Source organism: Eublepharis macularius, chromosome 17, assembly GCF_028583425.1.
Source record: "Eublepharis macularius isolate TG4126 chromosome 17, MPM_Emac_v1.0, whole genome shotgun sequence".
Classification (NCBI taxonomy): Eukaryota; Metazoa; Chordata; class Lepidosauria; order Squamata; family Eublepharidae; genus Eublepharis; species Eublepharis macularius.
In genome coordinates, this window is record NC_072806.1 from 14,506,979 (window position 1) to 14,524,968 (window position 17,990).

At 45.4% G+C, this 17,990-nt stretch overlaps 1 protein-coding gene across 3 annotated transcripts in view; it reads right to left on the reverse strand.

Moving 5' to 3' along the window:
- Window positions 1-17,990, reverse strand: part of ZNF362 (zinc finger protein 362) — a 38,896-nt gene that overhangs the window by 14,346 nt on the left and 6,560 nt on the right. For 2 of the 3 annotated variants that reach the window (XM_055001879.1, XM_055001880.1), the window contains exon 2: window positions 6,847-7,078. The exons of the other annotated variant lie outside the window; for it this stretch is intronic. The gene's annotated coding sequence lies outside the window, so the exon portion shown is untranslated. The remainder of the gene's footprint in view (window positions 1-6,846; window positions 7,079-17,990) is intronic. 3 annotated transcript variants of the gene reach the window in all.

Genomic DNA, 17,990 nt, shown 5'->3' on the forward strand with positions numbered 1-17,990 from the left:
CAGATTCCATCCACACACAGTATAACATGGTCTACACTAAGCCCTTCTCCTAGTCTGGAATATACAAACAGGGACTTCTATTATCTTTTTATAAACTTCGGAGGTATTTACAGCCATCTTTTTGAGTGAAATATTTTGAAGTCCCCCTCCCCAACTGTGAGCTAAATTAGTCGTTTAAATTGTTCCTCATTCAGAGCAGCAACAACAAAAAACCCCAAACACTAAAACACCGAACGTGAGAAAGCAACACACGTTTGAAAAAAACCCCACATACTAATCGGTCGCGCAGACTCCTCAGAGAGTCAGCATTGTAATCACATCTGTTTACTCAATATAAACCCAGTATCAAATCCACACATTCTGTTAGTATACAGTGCTGGGCCTCAGAATACAGGAGAAGGGGGATAAACAGCATCTGAGAGGATTTCTTTTAAAAGCTGCCGCCGATTCTTGGGGGAACCCCCCCAAAAAATGACATGTAGATTACTATAAACTCTGCTCAAGGGATAACTATTCCCCTCCTAAAATGTTACCAGGCTACAAAGCTATTTCTGTCTCTGTTCAGTTTTTGTTTGGAACATGAAATATTGATCTCCCTCCCCTTCCTTCCATATTTATCCCTGCAGCAAAGTTGATGGATGGCGATACGGACAGAAGGAAAAATGTAGACCCTTGACTCTTGAGAAGCAGCGCTGTCGAGAACCACCGCAAGCCCCCCCAATAAAACATCCCCTCAGCCCCCTTATTACCAGAGCCAACCAAATCTTGTCTGAAAACAAAGTGCTTGCTGTTCGCATGAACAGGCTGAAAAAAACACTCAGACCATTTTTCCCATTCCTTTTCCTCACATTTATATCCTATCTTTCATCAAAGGAACTCAGCATAATGTACACCCCCTCCATTTTATCTTCTCAACAATCCTGTAAGGTAGATTAGGACGACAGAATGAGTGGCTCACGTTCACACTTTCCTCTTCTCTCAATACAATGTGGCGTTACACATCAGATGCTCCTTACCCAGAAATTTGTGCCCGTCTACCCCACTTCAGCAGCCCTAGGCCAAAGAGGGTGTGCCCCAAACCCTTTGACTACCCAGATCTAACCCACCTCTACCCAAACTCACAAAACACGCTAACAAATAAGCAAGAGAAAACAATCCAGAGAGCAGGGCAGGCAGGCATCGGCAAAGAGCCAGCTGCAGCAGCCCAAGGCAAGCAAGAACAAGTATGTATAGAATGAGTATGCTAAGACATCAATCGGGCTTGTAACTGTAAGTCAGGACCAATGGGCTTGCTTGAAGAAAGAGGTACCCAACCACTTGAAAAGTCCTGTCTTTAGGGCACGCCTGATCAAGGTGCCCAGCAGCCAAGGAAGAACAGCAGATGCAGACACAATACAGCTCTCTATGGTTTATGACTTGAACTGGTGTGATTCAGACAGGACTTTCAGCCTAGCAGTTCTACCATTATCTGTGGTAATGTGCTTACAAATAAGCATACACCTGGCTGTAACATTTACAAGGCCATGTGGGGAATGTGACCGTAACACCTCTTCTGCGTGCTCCTTTCTTCTAAGCATAAATGTTATTTTAAAAGGCAGCCCTCAGCAGTGCACAGGGGCTGCAAAGGAAGATACAGGAGGAACCATTTCTCCAGTATGTGAGCCCAAAGCTGTTTAGGCACTGCCAAGGTCCGAGCCATTAAATCAAACTGAGCTACCCACCTGAAACTAACTTCAAGACTACAGCACACCAACAGAGGAACACCCTGAATTTCATCCCCAGCAGGTGGGGTGTCTTGAGTCGATTGAAGCTTCCAGGTGGGGTGTCTTGAGCCGACTGAAGCTTCCAGGTAACCCTCGTGGAAACCCTCTTGCTTCAAGTTTGCAAAAGCTCAACTGATAGCTGCCAGATTGGCACTGTATAGAAACAGAAGGCAGTTTTGGTGGAAATTGCTCCTGTTCATTGCTGCCACCTGTGATGCCCAGGATGGCAATGAATCTCTGAGTATCCCAAAGTTGTGCACCTGAACAGCCAGGGGAGGCTGGACTCCAAGTAGCATGAGAGCTCCTGCCCTGACGTCACAAGCCCATTGGACTTATTTCAATCAAATGAGATGAAGACTTTACAACACTTGGCATGTTTACTACTTTTAAGTGAATTTAGTCATTGCAATTCCACAGCCACATGTCACAAGAGTTAAGAGTGTCCCCCAAAATCCAAGGTTTATCTGAGCTCAGAGCATTCACACAACAGAGGAAGATGCCTGCTGCCTCTCTGCCTGATTTAATGCTCAAGGCCTTGACTTCCTTCCAGTCTGCCTCCATGAGCAGCAGATAATTCTGTAGCTTCTCTGCATTGTGGTGGGATTGGACCATTCTTTATGTAAGGATCATGCTGCAAAACTAACCCATGCTTAAAAGAGGCTGCCCACTGCATTTCTGCCAGAGTCTCTGTTTTTGGTTGGCCTCCTTCCAGTTAGGAGGCTTGACCAGAATAAATGAGTGATTTGGGCAGAAATATAGGATACAACCTCTACTGAAGGCGGGGAGGGGTAATGCTTCCTTCTGTACCCTCTTGCAAAAGTCCGCTTCCAAGAGTTAAGTGTGTGTGCCTACAATACAGAAAAAACAAGCACCACAGCCTTCACTCAGGGATCAGAAATTGGGGGGGGGGGGGCGGGGAATTAAGATTTGGCTGACACCCTAAATGGGTCCATACCTGCTCACAACAGCTGGAACATGACAAACAAGCCATTTCAATAATACCTTAGCACCACATCTACCTTTCCTCTGTGGTTGGCATCCTTCTAAACTCTCATTTTCCAGTGGAAAAGCCAAATCTCACGTACCTCAAGATCTTGGAAGAAAGGGACCTCTACGCAATCTATGAAAAGGTGCCTGCCGGTACATTTTATGGCACCTGCCAAGTGTTTTTAGAAACTGGGACGGGCCAAGTGGGACTTTCAAGTTTTCGATGTTTATGGCATAATGCAGACAATGTATGTATGGTAGTTTCCAGTCTTCTGCAGGTGCCTCCCCACACATTATTATTATTATTACTATTATTACTATTATTACTATTATTTCGATTTATAAACCACCCATCGTCAGGGGCTCTGGGCGGTGAGCAACTGTTAAAATCAATAAAAACAAGAAAACAATAATTCTAAAATCAACATACAATAAACAATAATAAAATAAATTAACCAAATACATTAAGGTGCAATGGTGGGGAGAACCCCCACCCCACCCCAAAGGTGGGGCGACATGGCACCGCCTTCTTCATCCACAGAACGCCTGGCGGAACAGCTCTGTCTTACAGGCCCAGCGGAACGATAATATGTCCCGCTGGGCCTGGGTCTCCATTGACAGAGTGTTCCACCAGGCTGGGGCCAGGACTGAAAAGGCCCTGGCCCTGGTTGAAGCGAGGCGGGCTTCCTTAGGGCCGGGGACCACCAGTAAACATCTATCCGCTGATCGAAGCGGTCTCTGGGGAACATACAGGCAGAGGCGGTCCCGAAGATATGCCGGTCCCAACCCGCTCAGGGCTTTAAAGGTAAGAACCAACACCTTGAACCTGATTCGGAATTCAACCGGAAGCCAGTGCAGCTGGCGCAGGACAGGTGTGATATGTGACTGGTAGGATATACCGGTCAGGACCCGCACCGCCGCATTCAGGACCGCATTAGCAAATTCAACAGCTGCCTGTACACATGCAGTCTCAGTGGTGGCCTCCACCTTATGGAATGGCCTACCTGAAGAGGTCAGGAAAGCTCCCATTCTCCTGACTTTTCGCAAACCATGAAAAACTGAATTATTCAAAAAGGCATTTTACGCAGATAGGAGGGGCTGTACTGTAAGGAAGTGGCTTCAAAGAGATATATGGTAAAGGGAAAGGACTACAGACTATACTATTATATACTGTCTGTTGCTGTAAGTATGATCTTGCTGAGCAGTTTCTGCATTGTTTATTATGTCAGGTTTAGAATTACTTGTGCTCTGTTTCAGCTCTGGATCAGATTTCTGCTCGTTTTCAAATCTTTGCAAATTTGCATTTTTGCACCCCGTTGCCTTTTTTATTGACTATCCCAGCTGTTGACTGTATTGACTTACACTGTCTCAGTGAGAAAGGCGGACTATAAATAAATAAATGAAACAAATAAATATTCTAGAACCACAGTAGGGCTTGATTCTGACTGAACATGATTGGGCTACATGGCTGAAATTCTTAATGCTAACCGGAATTTCTGTTCAAGTCTTCAGATTTTTAATGTATTTTTATAATTCAGGTGGAAGTTGATAATAACATCACTGCATCAAATTTTGTTCACTTTTCAAAAATCTGTTCAGAAACTCTCTGTTACTGTGTACACATGTGCAAGGAGCTATCACCAGCCCTTCAGCACCAACTGTCATTGTTACACACAGGGCTTTTTTTCAGCGGGAACGTGGTGGAACGGAGTTCCGGCACCTCTTGAAAATGGTCACATGGCTGGTGGCCCCGCCCCCTGATCTCCAGACAGAAGGGAGTTTAGCTCCCCTTGTTCCAGCTGACCCAAAGTGATGTCATTGTGCAGTCCTGAATTCCACCACTGAGTTTCACCACCTCTTTTCCCAGAAAAAAAGCCCTGGTTACACATAACAGTGCAGGTAAAAAATGGCTGGGGTCATGAGAAAAGGAACAGCCATAAGTGTTAGATGTTTGCAAAATGAAGACAGATCCTGTCCAATGAGTGTTTCTCAGCTAGCTCAAGATGCATACTTATTTTGTGTGTGTGCAAGAAAATATTTTTCAACACTATGTTAATTTTAAAAGGTACCCGTTAAACACAGCTTCTGTTTGAAATGCACTTCCTGACATTTTGTGCCTGGCCCCACTTCCTGTGGCAGTCACCCTGCATCAGAATTCCAAAGGTGCCCATAGGCTGAAAAAGGTTGGGGACATCTGGTTTATGAATACCAAGGGGGCCAGACTACATGACCCTATATATATATATATATATATATATATATATATATATATATATATATATATATATATGCACATAACGTAATAAGCTCTGCCATTAAGATAGTTTCAGGTGACTACCCATGTTGGTCTGCAGTTGAAGAGCAAGATCCAGGTCCCCCAGCACCTTAAAGACCAACTAAAATTTTCAAGGTACGAAGGGAGCTTTGACTCTCTAAAGTTCATCTCTTGGAAATCTAGTTGGTCTTTAAGGTGCAATTGGACCCGGATTGAGCTCTGTCATGTATCTGTGAGCAACAACTGCTCATTACCAAGCACCGATGCATCAAGAAGTCATTCAATCACTCTGCCTGGAGCAATCGCTTATTTAGTTCGACAGAAGAGAGGCTTGTCGATTTCAAAATTCAAATTGTAAGGTCCCCCCAATCCCCTTTTGTGCTCAACTACTTAGCTGTGGAACACAGAGCTTCTTCAAGGCACCACGAAAGCTAAGCTGCCTGACCTGTATCTATTTGCTTCATTTTTTGGAAGTCAAAGAATTGTGCCTTCCTGCAGGAACCAGCCACGTTGAGATTGTTTGGGACCCCCACGAAGGCTTTAGCAACTGCTGCCCCCAAACTTTGGAACTCTCTCCCTCAGGAGTTCCAGAGGGAACACACTGTTCCTACAGGACTTCCAGAGGAAGCTGACGACATTTGTATTTGACAAGCAGTTTGGGGTGGCGCTGGCAGCAGAGTATTTATACCTGCTGTTTTTTTTTTTAAAAAAAGGATTCTTTGCTTAACAGTTTTGATGGTGGCAGTTTTATTGTTGGAAATTTCAACTTTCAAATTACCTTGTTCGCTGCTTTGGGGTGGGTTCCTTGAGGACTGAAAAATGAGCTATAAATACACAAAAATGATTTTTTTTAAAAGCCAAGTCAGCTGGAGAGACCATCATAACAGTGATCCAGAAGGAGAGCAGATCCACTACAACACATTTGCAGGCCATGATCGCCAATCCCTTTAGTATGCAATAGGCTAAACATTATCACTTGTTGCTTGCAAATCTCCTATAGCTGTTAACCACGTTCCTATGATACTACAGAATGTTCATAAACATTCTAACTGAGAGAGAAGGGATAAACATAACACTTGGAAAGTCAGTACAGCTACAGTGAATGGAAACTGAAGGCCAGTTTGGGTGGAGTGGCAATTCTTTTACTTTGAAGATTGGATGCTGCAGTGTGGAGCAATCATCTTTTGTATTCTCCTCTGTTTATTGCTGTGGATTCTGCCTTAATCAAATCATAGACTGATACTGCAGATCAAGAGCTCGGACCAGGTGTCTGGGAGAGGAATCACAGACAGGATAAATTTATACAGCGGGGCAAACAGAACACGGAAAGAAGGCAAGATTTGAGCAGGTGGAGAATGAAACCGTGCTGCACAGTGCATCCAAGACAGATGGGCAAGTCAGGAGCAACTCTACTCAGCCCCCAAATCCTAACAGGCTCTGAATTGGCTGTGACTGTCAAGAAAAGAGATAGTGGAGCCCTGATGGACAGAGCATCATAAACATCCGCGTAAGAGTGCAAAGACTGCAGGAGGCAACCTTTGTTTCACAGGACACAGGGTTATCACAATAGCCATGATAGCTAAGCAGAGCCTCCCTGTTCAGAGGCAGTATACCATGGAGTGCCAAACGCTCAGGGAGGTGGGGGAAAGGCCATCGCTTCTCGAGGCATGGGCTAGCCTCTGCTGGGAGCAGAACAACACCTCTCCTCTGGTTCGGCCAGAAAACAAGGGGGCTCCATCAGGATTCTGAACAGCCAGCGCAGGGACCTGTCGCAGCCCTGCAAAAGGGAAGACGTTAGCAGTGCCGTGGTTCAGTACTCACAGGCTGGCCTCGGAAGCCCGGTGGCCGCAGCTGCCTGGGGAGACGTGTAGATGGTGCTCCAGGCTGGCAGGCGGTGGACGGTCCCCCGCTGGTGCAGGCAGGTATAAGCACCAGTCCCCGGAGCTGGGGGGCTCACAGGCCTTCGCCAGTTCCTACCAAAGTGTTGTTACTACAAGAGCTAGGGTCCCATGTGGGACTCCCCTGCCTTTGAGGCCCCCTCTGTCTCGCTTGGCTGAAATAAAGAGAAATAAGAGATTCTTTACACAGAAATGGCAACGCAGCTGGTCAGAGGGATGCGCCAGCAACATTGCCCCAACCCCTGGATAGAGCCAGCCAGCCAAGCATTGGGCTGCAGCCTGTCTGAGAGAAGAATGCAGCGAGTGGATACAGCGACACACATAGGGACCAATGTGTGTGTGCGTGGATGGCACAGGGGACAGAGATCAAGGGGTGCGCGTTCCAGCGAACTCAGTGCAGGTTATGTAGCCTGTCAGGGCCAACTCCAAAGGGCGGCAAGATCAGGCATTGGCTGGGGCCTCTAAGAATGGCAGAGGGCCCTCCAGCAACCCAACAGCACTGCATTTGGACAGTGCATCCAGAGGCACCAGGAATGGTAGCACGCCTTCCTTTTTCCAAGTTAAGGGAGTCCAAAAAGAGGGGCTTTTGGCCAAGGCACCCCCAAACCCTGAAGCAGGGTCGTAGCCAGTAATGGTCTTCAGCTCACCCCAGTGTGGCCAAAGTTGAAGGGACTCAATAGTACTAAAAGGACACACACACCCCTTTAATACAGGCTTGGGAAATGAAGCAGAGATTCCCATGCAAACTAGTAATTGTTGAGTACAGAACCAGAAAGCAGGGGGGAGGAGACATGGTCCTTATAGGGTTCTCTTACAGAAGACAGGATATATATATATATATATTTTAAAAATACAATTGACTAGATATGTGGGCCCAAGAGAGAAAGCAGGGTAAGAGGGCCACCAGACAGGCCAGTATTCCTGCCCTCCCCCACTTTTTTCACTAGGAAAATGCTACCCCTCCTGTAAAGGAGAACAGAAGAAGTGACTGGAGGCTACAAGGGGCTGCATTTCAGATCATCTAAGGAGTTTGAATCACAATCATTACCAAACTTAACAGTTCTGTGCCTGAGGGGGAAAAGCCCCATATGGTACTGGGGTCAAACAGACCCCCGTTAAGTTAGAGCTTCAAAAAATAAGATTCTAGCTTAAACACACGCACACAGACAGACAATGAAATGTATTTGACAATGACTCCAATTATATATTATATTGTATTACTGTTGACAGTACAAGGGTACAGCTACAAAATACTCAATCCACCCCCCATCTACATAAAGGAGCTATTGCATTCCATAACCATTTATCGTGTTGGGGTCATTTAAACCCCAGTATCTTGGACACATGGTGGTGGTGAGAAGTGCCGTCAAGTCTTGGCTGACTTTATTATTGCTGTTATTGTTGTTTATTTATAGTTCGCCTTTCTCACTGAGATCCAAGGCGGATTACATAATGCAAGTGAATACAGTATAATCAATAGCTAGGACATTTGCAGAGCAAAGATACAATATGATCAAAGCAGGAGACGAACAGAAGTGGTTTGCCATTGCCTGCCCCTGCATTGTTATCCTGGTCTTCTTTGGAAGTCTCCCATCCAATTACTAACCAAGGCTGACCCGGCTTGGACATACAGTGTTCCATTCCCCATTCATCTTAACTGTGGTCTAATAAATTCCAATACCAGTATCAAGGTAACCTCTTGTATTCATTACAGCAATTATCTCATTGCTCGGATGTTTTTAGGAGTTACCGCTCACATGATTGTTTCAGAAAGCACTTGATTACGTGGTGCCCGCTGCATTTGACTTTACTCTGCATTAGGTGACACTTTGTCAGTGGTAGCATTTGAGCAACTGGAAACGCAGAGTGCTGGAGGTAAAGGGGAAGAAGGTTGGGAATCCCTGTCAGCTGAATGAGATCTGAGCTGAGCTTATGTTGCTCCAACATTACGGGCATTTAGCCAGCATGTGGCCAGAGGCACAAACCTTTGGACATTGTCTCTTTGCCCCTGGGTTGTAGCCTCTGGCCCTCAAGTGAGCTGGGCCAGTGGACCCAGAAACAGCATAGGATACTGGAGCGTCATACTGTCTTTGTTTGAGAATTTAAATTATAACCATTCATTGTAATTCCTTGACCTCTGCAAGTAAGGTTGCTCACCTTCAAAATGCACACACCAGATCCTTTGCCTCTGACAGATGTGCAACCAAAGGAAAGTTGACATGCAATGATTAGCCCAGTATTTAGATCCTTATCTCACTGTTTGCAATATGTTTTGTTGTTTACAAGAATACGACCCCCCTCTGTCCACTCTCTCCATTTCCATTACGTCAGGCATGTTGGTTGCTGCCCAGGCAAATAGGCTTATGAGGAATACAGCAACGACAACAGCAGCAGCAGCACTTATATGTGTGCACTTAGAGAGCCCATATTCACAGGGAGTATGTAGCAGGCTCTCCTCCAGCCAGCACCCAAGTTTGGTCAAGATTGCAATAGGGATCTTGGAGTTATACCCGCTCCAATCCGAGGCCCACAGGAAACTCCCACAAAAATGCAAGCTCAATTATACTCTCACTTATGTGTGTAAAAAAAAATTATTTTTTTTGCTGATGCCCTAAAGGCACTAATATCTCTCTTAAGGGAATGCAACACTGTTTTCCCAGGCAGTTTTGTATTGCAGTGGGGAGAAGCAGGGGTGGGATGAGTAAAACAAGTTGTGAATTTATCTGATTGGCTACACAGGTCAGATCAAAACCAAAGCTACAGTTCTTATGTATAGGTCTCCTCTCACAACCTGGAACGTATACTGCAATCACCAATCTCATATGGAAATATTTAACGGTGAAGGACCTCCATAGATGAGAGTTAAACTCTGTTGAAATAGCAGAGTGGACAACCACATCCTCTAAGTATCACGCACAGGTTTTTTTTTAGTGTGCTAAAATTAGAGTGCCCACAGTTTTCATTGCCTTTGGTTTTTTCTCCCCTTAAATGCAAACAATGTAAAGGAAGTACGTGCAACATTGTCTTCAAAAATTTGTTACAAGTATTATTTGATGTTGTTGGCCTGTAACATTTAAACCACATTTGATTTTTCTCTTCCTTAATCAAATGTTTCAGTTCAAGTATTTGTTGCTGAGGAGACACAAAATTAACAGGAAGTGCTCCTTAAACTTGCTTGAGTCAAAATAAACATACCAAAGCACATCACACTCTATTTAGGGCACTCAACAGTTTTCTGGTTCTCATTCTTCCAGAAAACCCACACCACACTGACAGTCATATCCCATTCTCCTAAGCTCCTAAGCTCTACAGTCGTCCTTCCACCTAAGAGTCTCTCTACATGAGAGCTTCAGTGCGTGCTCATCAAGTGCAGGGAGACGCAATATTAGCCAGGAAGTGTAGTTTAAAAAGACAGAACCAACAGAGATTGCTCCTCAGAAGGTTTGTTAATTTCATCTTCACCTCTCTGAAGGCTCTGTCAATTTCACTTCTATAGTTTAAAACTGTGTGGGATTGCAACCAGAGGGCAGCCATCTACTGGATCTAAATCTACGGAATCACTGAACTTATAATTTTGTAACTCTGTTTTCAATGACATTGTATGATAACCTGTATAGATTCTGACTTCTGGCATAGATTTAAAAGTTCATTTCATGATTCTCAGACTAGAATAGGGAGAGAGAGGGCTGGCTGGATTTTGTAGGCACCTAGAAAACTTTCAATACAGCTGGCTCAAGGTATTCTAGCACCCCTGCAGATCTGGGTGGGACAAGTCCAGGAGGTAATGGTGAGTTTGGAGCTGCCTTCCAGAGCCAACTTGGACTTGGAGAGGTTATAATGGGCTGAAGTTTTCCTTCTGGCATTTCACAGCCCCTGCACATAGGTCCAGTATATAGCAAAGCCTTTGACCTGCCACTAGCTCTGTCTTTTTAAACTATCCTTCCCAGATACCATTGCATCTCCCGACACGTGTTCTTCACGTATCTGATGTCTCATGTTGAAAGACTCTAAGGCTGGGACCTAGGCTAGTACAGACTGTGCGCTCAGAACCTTCATCAGGCACAGAAAGGAGTAAGGTTATGCTTTCAGCCTTCTAACTGGCAGCAGGATTGGGCCAGGCCTGGAAGAAATACTCTGCGTGTGGTCTAATGCCCTTGTCCGACCAACAGAGCAGGACTTCCATTCTGCTTGGCGTACCTCGGGGAGTCTGAGCTGGATCCACGTCACCTGCTACCACAGTCTGGCCCTGAAACTCGTGGAACGCTCTGCAGAATTCTATGGCCTCAGAGGCTGTTTGTGGGAAAAAGCTTGGCACAGGTGAGAAAGAACCATTATTGGCCTGTTTCAATGCTGAAACAGCCTTTAACAAGTTTTTTTAAATTACCCTTTAAATGGCTGAAGATACGACAGTCTGCCGTGGTTGGAACAAGGGTTCTTAAACTTTGTAGTACTGAGAAGACCACTATTCTGGATTGTTGCCCTGTCTGGCTGACATATTTTTCTTAACTGACAGTCATCACTTGGGAAGATGCTAGAAAGGTCCTTACCCAGTGCTTTCCCAATTGGTTCCATTCCACAGCCTTCCTACTGCACACAGATGCTACTACGGTTGCCTGGTGTTTGATTTCCTCCTGGAAAGTCTGGTTTTTTGCCAGACTGTTGGGGGGGGCGGGGAGTTGAAAAAATGGACACTTGGCCCGTGTGCTCCCAGGGCACTCCGAGGGAAGCAAGCAGGCTGGTCTTCTGTATGCCCAGGGAACAGTTGGCCCGCTTGCCTGCCTGGTCTGTTGTGCAACTTCCTGACCTGCTGCATAGTGCACACTTGTTTGGCCTTCCCTGTGCCCAGGGAGCGAGCAGCCGGCCTGAGTGCCCACCTGCCCAGCCTGCTGCGTCGTGTGTGCCTGGCTTGCCCAGCTTCTTACGCTCCAGCGATGACGTCATGGAAGAGACAATCACCACACTGGGCCCAAGAGTGCATGCGTGAAGGGAAAATAATGACAGTAAGTGCCAGGGCCCCATTCGTTGCAGGAGGGGAAGCCATGCGGCAATCCTAGATGCTGCTACAAGACCTCTGGTTCTTCAGCATTTAGGATTTCCACCATGGCCTCAGGCCAGTATCAAAAAGCAAAATGAGGACCCACTGATGGTTTCTAAAGGAAAAGGTAAGGTCGAACGACACATTATACAAGAAAAACAGAGATCCAATCTTTGTGTTTTCTTTGCAAGGTTAACAAAGATGGCATTTGCAGTGAAGAAACAGTTGATGGAATAGGAAGGACTCACTCTTTTCTCCATCAGCAGAATCTCCTTCACAATTGTCCTGCCCCCATTCATATTAATGGATGTACAGATAATTTAGGAAACACCTGTAGATTCAGTAGTTTCATAGTAAGGACCTCCTCTCCAAAGGGCCACAGGTAAGCTTATCTTAAACATGAGGCTGGTGAAACAAAAGTACCTGGCCTTAGGAACTCTCACAGCATCCAGTGCAAACTGGGCAAAATCAAGTCTTATTTGGCCAGGTGAAAATGGCTTAAGACAGCTTGAGTGTAAATAAAAGTACTTTGCTATTCTACCAATTTCAGGAAGCCACGGTTGCCCGGTGAGAATAAATCATTATCCACTCAATGTTATTTGAAATCCAAAGATATTTTAAATAACGTTGTTTGCTCCAGTGTTCTGTTAGAATTTACGGCCACCATTTACCAAGCATCTCTTGGGAAGCCCAAGGAAACATGGATGCTTGCTCTTGGGGGAGAATATAAGAAGAGCCCTGCTGGATCAGACCAGAGGTCCATCTAGTAGGGTGGCCAGAGTTCCTGCTACAGCTGGAGACCTCTCACAAGCAGCTGCCATTCCCCAGTAGGCCAATGGGTGGAAAATGAAGCTGTTGCAGCAATGGCATGTTGTCATTTCTGGAGAGCCAGTTTGGTGTTGTGGTTAAAAGTGGCAGAACTCTAATCTGGAGAGCCAGGTTTGACTCCCCACACCTCCTCTTGAAGCCAGCTGGGTGACCTTGGGTCAGTCACAGCTCTCTCAGAGCTCTCTCAGCCCCACCAGCCTCACAGGGTGATTGTTGTGAAGATAATAACAACACACTTGGCAAACTGTTCTGAGTGGGTATTACGTTGTCCTGAAGGGCAGTATATAAATTGAATGTTGTTGTTGTTGTTGTTGTTGTTAAGTGACCTCATGCCACTCTAGGCTTCAGTAGAAACTCTATGGTACACATGACAGTGTGCCCCCCATGCCCCTGCCCCATCAGTTTCTAGCTGGGTGCCAGCCACTGGATGGCAACCCTATCATCTAGTCCAGCATGCTGTTTGATGTAGTTGCTAACTACCTGCCCTGGAAGGCTGGCAAACAGGGCATACAGGCCAGGGTCTTACCCTAAGGGGAAGCTGCTTGCGGACAGTGAGCTGGATGCTACGAGCTTGGAATTACAACACAGCTCCCTGGCCATTTGTATCAGCTAATCATTCTTGCCATTGCAGATTGCCTGGGAAGAGGCATCTTCTTATAATGCCTCTGCCCTGTGGTTGAAAGAGACGTCAACTCCTGCCTGAACTGAAAGATGTAAGTGCCAAGGAAGTTAGCAAATAACAGTTCCCAACTTCAATGCTACCAGCCACTTTGAGTAGAGGGTCTAAGAGATTAGGGTAACTAGGAGGTCTGTCAAGGCCGTCTCTGGGATTTGAGAGGGCCCTGGATAAGGATCTAAAACAAACTCCCTTAATCTGGAAGCGGCAGAACACACAAACGAAGAATTCATGCATACTTTAAGGGGTCACATTAAGTGTTACATGCAAAACGAACAAGGTTTAGACACTCTCTACATGAGACACCTTACACAGGGATGCTCAAGTGTACGGAGACACAGTGTTAGCTGGGAAGCGCAGTTTAAATTTCACTTCTCTACACAGAGCCAGTGGAGGTTGCTTCTCAGAGGGTTTGTTAATTTCATCTTTACCTCTGGAAGGCTCTGTCAATTTCACCTCCCCTTCTCCCAGGCAAAGAGGAAATTAACAATCCCTCTGAGGAGAGACCTCCCCCAGCTGTTTTTAAAAATTATCCCCTGTAGAGAGATGAAATTTAAATGATGCTTCCCAGCTAACAACGTGTCTCCCTACTCTTGAGAGCCAGTTTGGTATAGTGGTTAAGAGGGCAGGACTCTAATCTGGAGAACCGGGTTTGATTCCCCACTCCTCCGCTTGAAGCCAGCTGGGTGACCTTGGGTCAGTCACAGCTTCTAGGAGCTCTCTCTGCCCCACTCACCTCACAGGGTGATTGTTGTTGTGGGGATAATGATAGCATACTTTGTAAACCGCTCTGAGTGGGTGTTAAGTCATCCTGAAGGGCAGTATATAAATCAAATGTTGTTATTACTATATGTAAGATGTTAGAAAACAGCAAGAGTCTAGTAGAACCTATAAAACTAACAAAATTTGTGGTAGTGTATGAACATCATGAGTCACAACTCACTCCTTCAGAAGATGCTACTGGACTCCCGCTCTTTTCTATTGCTACAGACAAACTAACACGGCTACCCATCTTGATCTAGTAAATCCTTTGTCATTCTTGGGGGTCGTGCTGAATGTCCCACTTTGCCACTCCCTGGAGCCAGCCCAGATGCCTGCAAAAACCTCCTTCACCAGAATTTCTGCCCAAATACACCAGACACCGAATCTTCTCAATGCAGCCAATTCTAGCCCCTTTTTACACTACTATCTGCTGGTATTATGCTTGCAAACGCTCCATGTTTTTTTAAATGGCTTTTTAAAAGAAGATTTAGACAAAAGCCCCTTTCATTTGTTATGTTTCTGGTGCTGTGAGTGAGCATGCAGGGAGTGTGCACTACATGCAATTATCCTGGTACATACGATCGCTATTTTGCCCCTTTGAAGAGCAGCATGGGGATTTTCAGCCTCAGTACACATGTACCAGAAGAGTACTAAGGTTATACATTACAACTTTCAGGTGAAATGGCACTTGCACATATGAGATTGCATGTACTGTGCACTCCCCATATACACCTTAGTGGCTTCTCATCTGGTGTTCTTAAGCATCTCATAACAAGCATCTAAAAGAGAAGCTCTTACATCTCATGCATCAAAAGCTCACATTGTTAATGCTCCATATATACATTATTCAGTTTTAGATTCTAAATCAGTCATTCTCAAACTCTGCTGTGAGAAATAAGGATGCCTGTGAGCTCAAAGTGCCAACCTGCAAGAGGCTGTCTGCTGTGTCTCTGTATGATTTATTATCCTGCCCTCTTTCCAACAGCATCCTCTGGCAGCTGTTAATTCTGCCACATCTCTGCACTGAGAATGATTCCATTAGTCCTTGCCACTGAAGAAGCTTCTTTTACTCATGCAAACATAAGGAGAAATGTGGAGTCAGGATTCTACCTAACTGCTCAGCAACCAGTCAACTTGCTCCTCTCCTTGGTTTCACATTTATAAAATGTTTAGTTTTACTGTGCTGATTCTACAATTCAGTATCAGGCAACTCATATTTAGTTATGGGTTGTTCTGCAGTGATTCTTCCCTCTGCCCACATGGTATCCTTAGCACCTCAACTCACCCAATTTCTGATTATGGGTCTGGTCAAGGAAGGCAAGCATTTCCTGCCATGGTTATTATATGCCCTAAATTTTTTAACACATATTCCTCTTGGAACACTCCACATTAGTTCATGTTTATCTGACAGAAGGCTATATAAGAATTGTATTTCTCCAGGTAAAATATTTGTGTGAATATAACTCGTTAATTAGGGCAGTACTTCCTGTACTTTATGCCAGATTGTTTCAAGTGTAGCATGAGAAATTCAATGAGCTAAATCATTAGCAGGCTCCCATGAGCCTAAACAATCACCCCACCCCAAACAAAAAGCCCACTCACAGAGGAGGCTGTCCAGGGCATCTCTGCATGATTTACTGCTTCACTCCTGTCTCACTCCAACCAGTCTCTACTCCAGTTGTCTGATTCAGTGGCATTCTGTGCTTGGATCAATCAAACTTAAACAGAGTACAGTGGTAACAAATACCAACATTTGTTTGAGTATCAACTTTTGTAAGAGCCTGCTTCATCAGATGTATGAAGTGGACCTCCATTGCAGTGATGTATACTTATAGTTAAAAGCAACAGACCGTTATATAAATCACCGCTATGGAGGTCTACTTTGTGCGTCTGATGAAGTGAGCTCTAACTCACAAAAACTGATACTGGAATAAATTTTGGTGGTCTTTAAAATGCAAACAGATTTCTATTTTCAGTTTGCTGCAACAGACTAACACAGCTACCCCGCTGGAATGACTATAGAGAGATCAATCAGTTGCTCTTAGAGCAGACATGCTGCAGGATTACCCACCGCTATCCTAATGGATGCTTCCTGTTGCTTCTCTGTGTGAGTCGCTGCTTTGAACCTGGCTTCCTCCCAAACCAAGATGCTCACTGAATCCCACAGAAACACATGGGATGGGCAGTTCTTACAAAAAACAGTGAAAAATAATTGCGAAAGACACCTCCAATGTACTGCAGGAAGAAAGGTGTGGCACAGCTATCAGAAGTCTGGGAAACAACAGAGCAGGCCTTTTCACATGAGCACCTGATACAAACGGTCCCATGCACTAAAACAACTTGCCCACAAACCGTCCAGTCATTAAAAACATTTTGCTCATACTTAGGCAGGTGATGAAGGGGCCTAGGGGGAGGTCATCATCAGTTAACAGGGAAACAGCAAATATCCGTCATCCTGGCCTCCTTGCACTCATTGGCCAGAATGCAGGAGCAGCTTTCCTCCTACTAGCCTACCGGAAGAACACAGCCTTGTTACTAATTAATTAATTACTGGCCTTGCTAATGTCAGATGAGCCACTAATTTTCTATTTACATGCCTGCATTGTCTCCTTAAACAAAAGGTTTCTTTTTTTCTAGAATGAAAGCTGAAAATTCATGGAAGGGCTGCCTAGCCTCCTGTTGCGGACGGCCCTTTCTTAAGAGGTATAGCTTGCTAGGCATTCAGCGTCCATTTTAAAGAAGCCCAATTACGATGTAGCCAAGATAATGGAGTTCCTTTTAAAACAGGTCCTTGCTACTGGCAGTCTGTACTTCCTCCGGAGGGACTATACATTGTACAGGGATTTCCAGCAGTAGTTCCACAAGCTGAGCAAGGCACAACCTGCAACCAATTACTTCTCCATGGTGCCAACAGAAAGGGCAGCCTCAGGTACTTTCAGGGGGCAGCAATGACCTTCCGGTCACAGCGCCATGTTTAATCAGTGCTCCAAAGTCTACATTGGCTTTCTGTTCTTTTCAGGGCATTGTTTCAAAATTCTGGCTTTAAAAGCTTAAAGGGGCTTAGGCCCAAAGGATGGAGCGCAAAGCAGAAGCCCTGCAGGTTGGCCACAAGCTCCCTGTTCCCTGTGCCTCCAGAGCGGCTGGCCAGAATCGGCCAGTGCTAGATTTTCCGAGATTTCTAGAATGGCACATAACGCTTCTGGCTGGGACAGTCAGGTGATACAGGAGGGCCAATCCGATACGACCAGTAAGTATAAAGAGCTGACCTCCTCAGTCTAGGCAACTCTTCCCTGGAGAAGACTATCCAGGCAGGCCCTAAGACTATGGAGCTTATTGGCTGGTAACTGTGAGTTCTGCCTAACCATATCCAACTCAATCTCCAAAAATGTAAGGCCCTGCGATGGGCCCTCCATTTTTTCATGGGCAAGGGGGACTCTGAGCTCCTGTGTAAGCCTGACAAAGTCATCCAGGAGCCAAGCGCGCTGTTCCAACCGTGCCGGGCCCACAGTAATTTAAATATTAAATAGCACCAGTGTGGTGTAGTGATTAGAACATTGAACTATGAGCGGGACCACAAGTGACGCCTGACACAGGTTGGACACTTGTCAGCTTCCCTCAAGTTTTGATGGGAAGTGTAGGCATCCTGGTCTTGCAGCTTGACTCTGACTGCTGTCCAATGGACTTTTCAACTGTCACTTGTCCAACATTCCGCCAAGCTGTGTACATTTCCCATCAAAGCTTGAGGGAAGCTGACAAGTGTCCAACC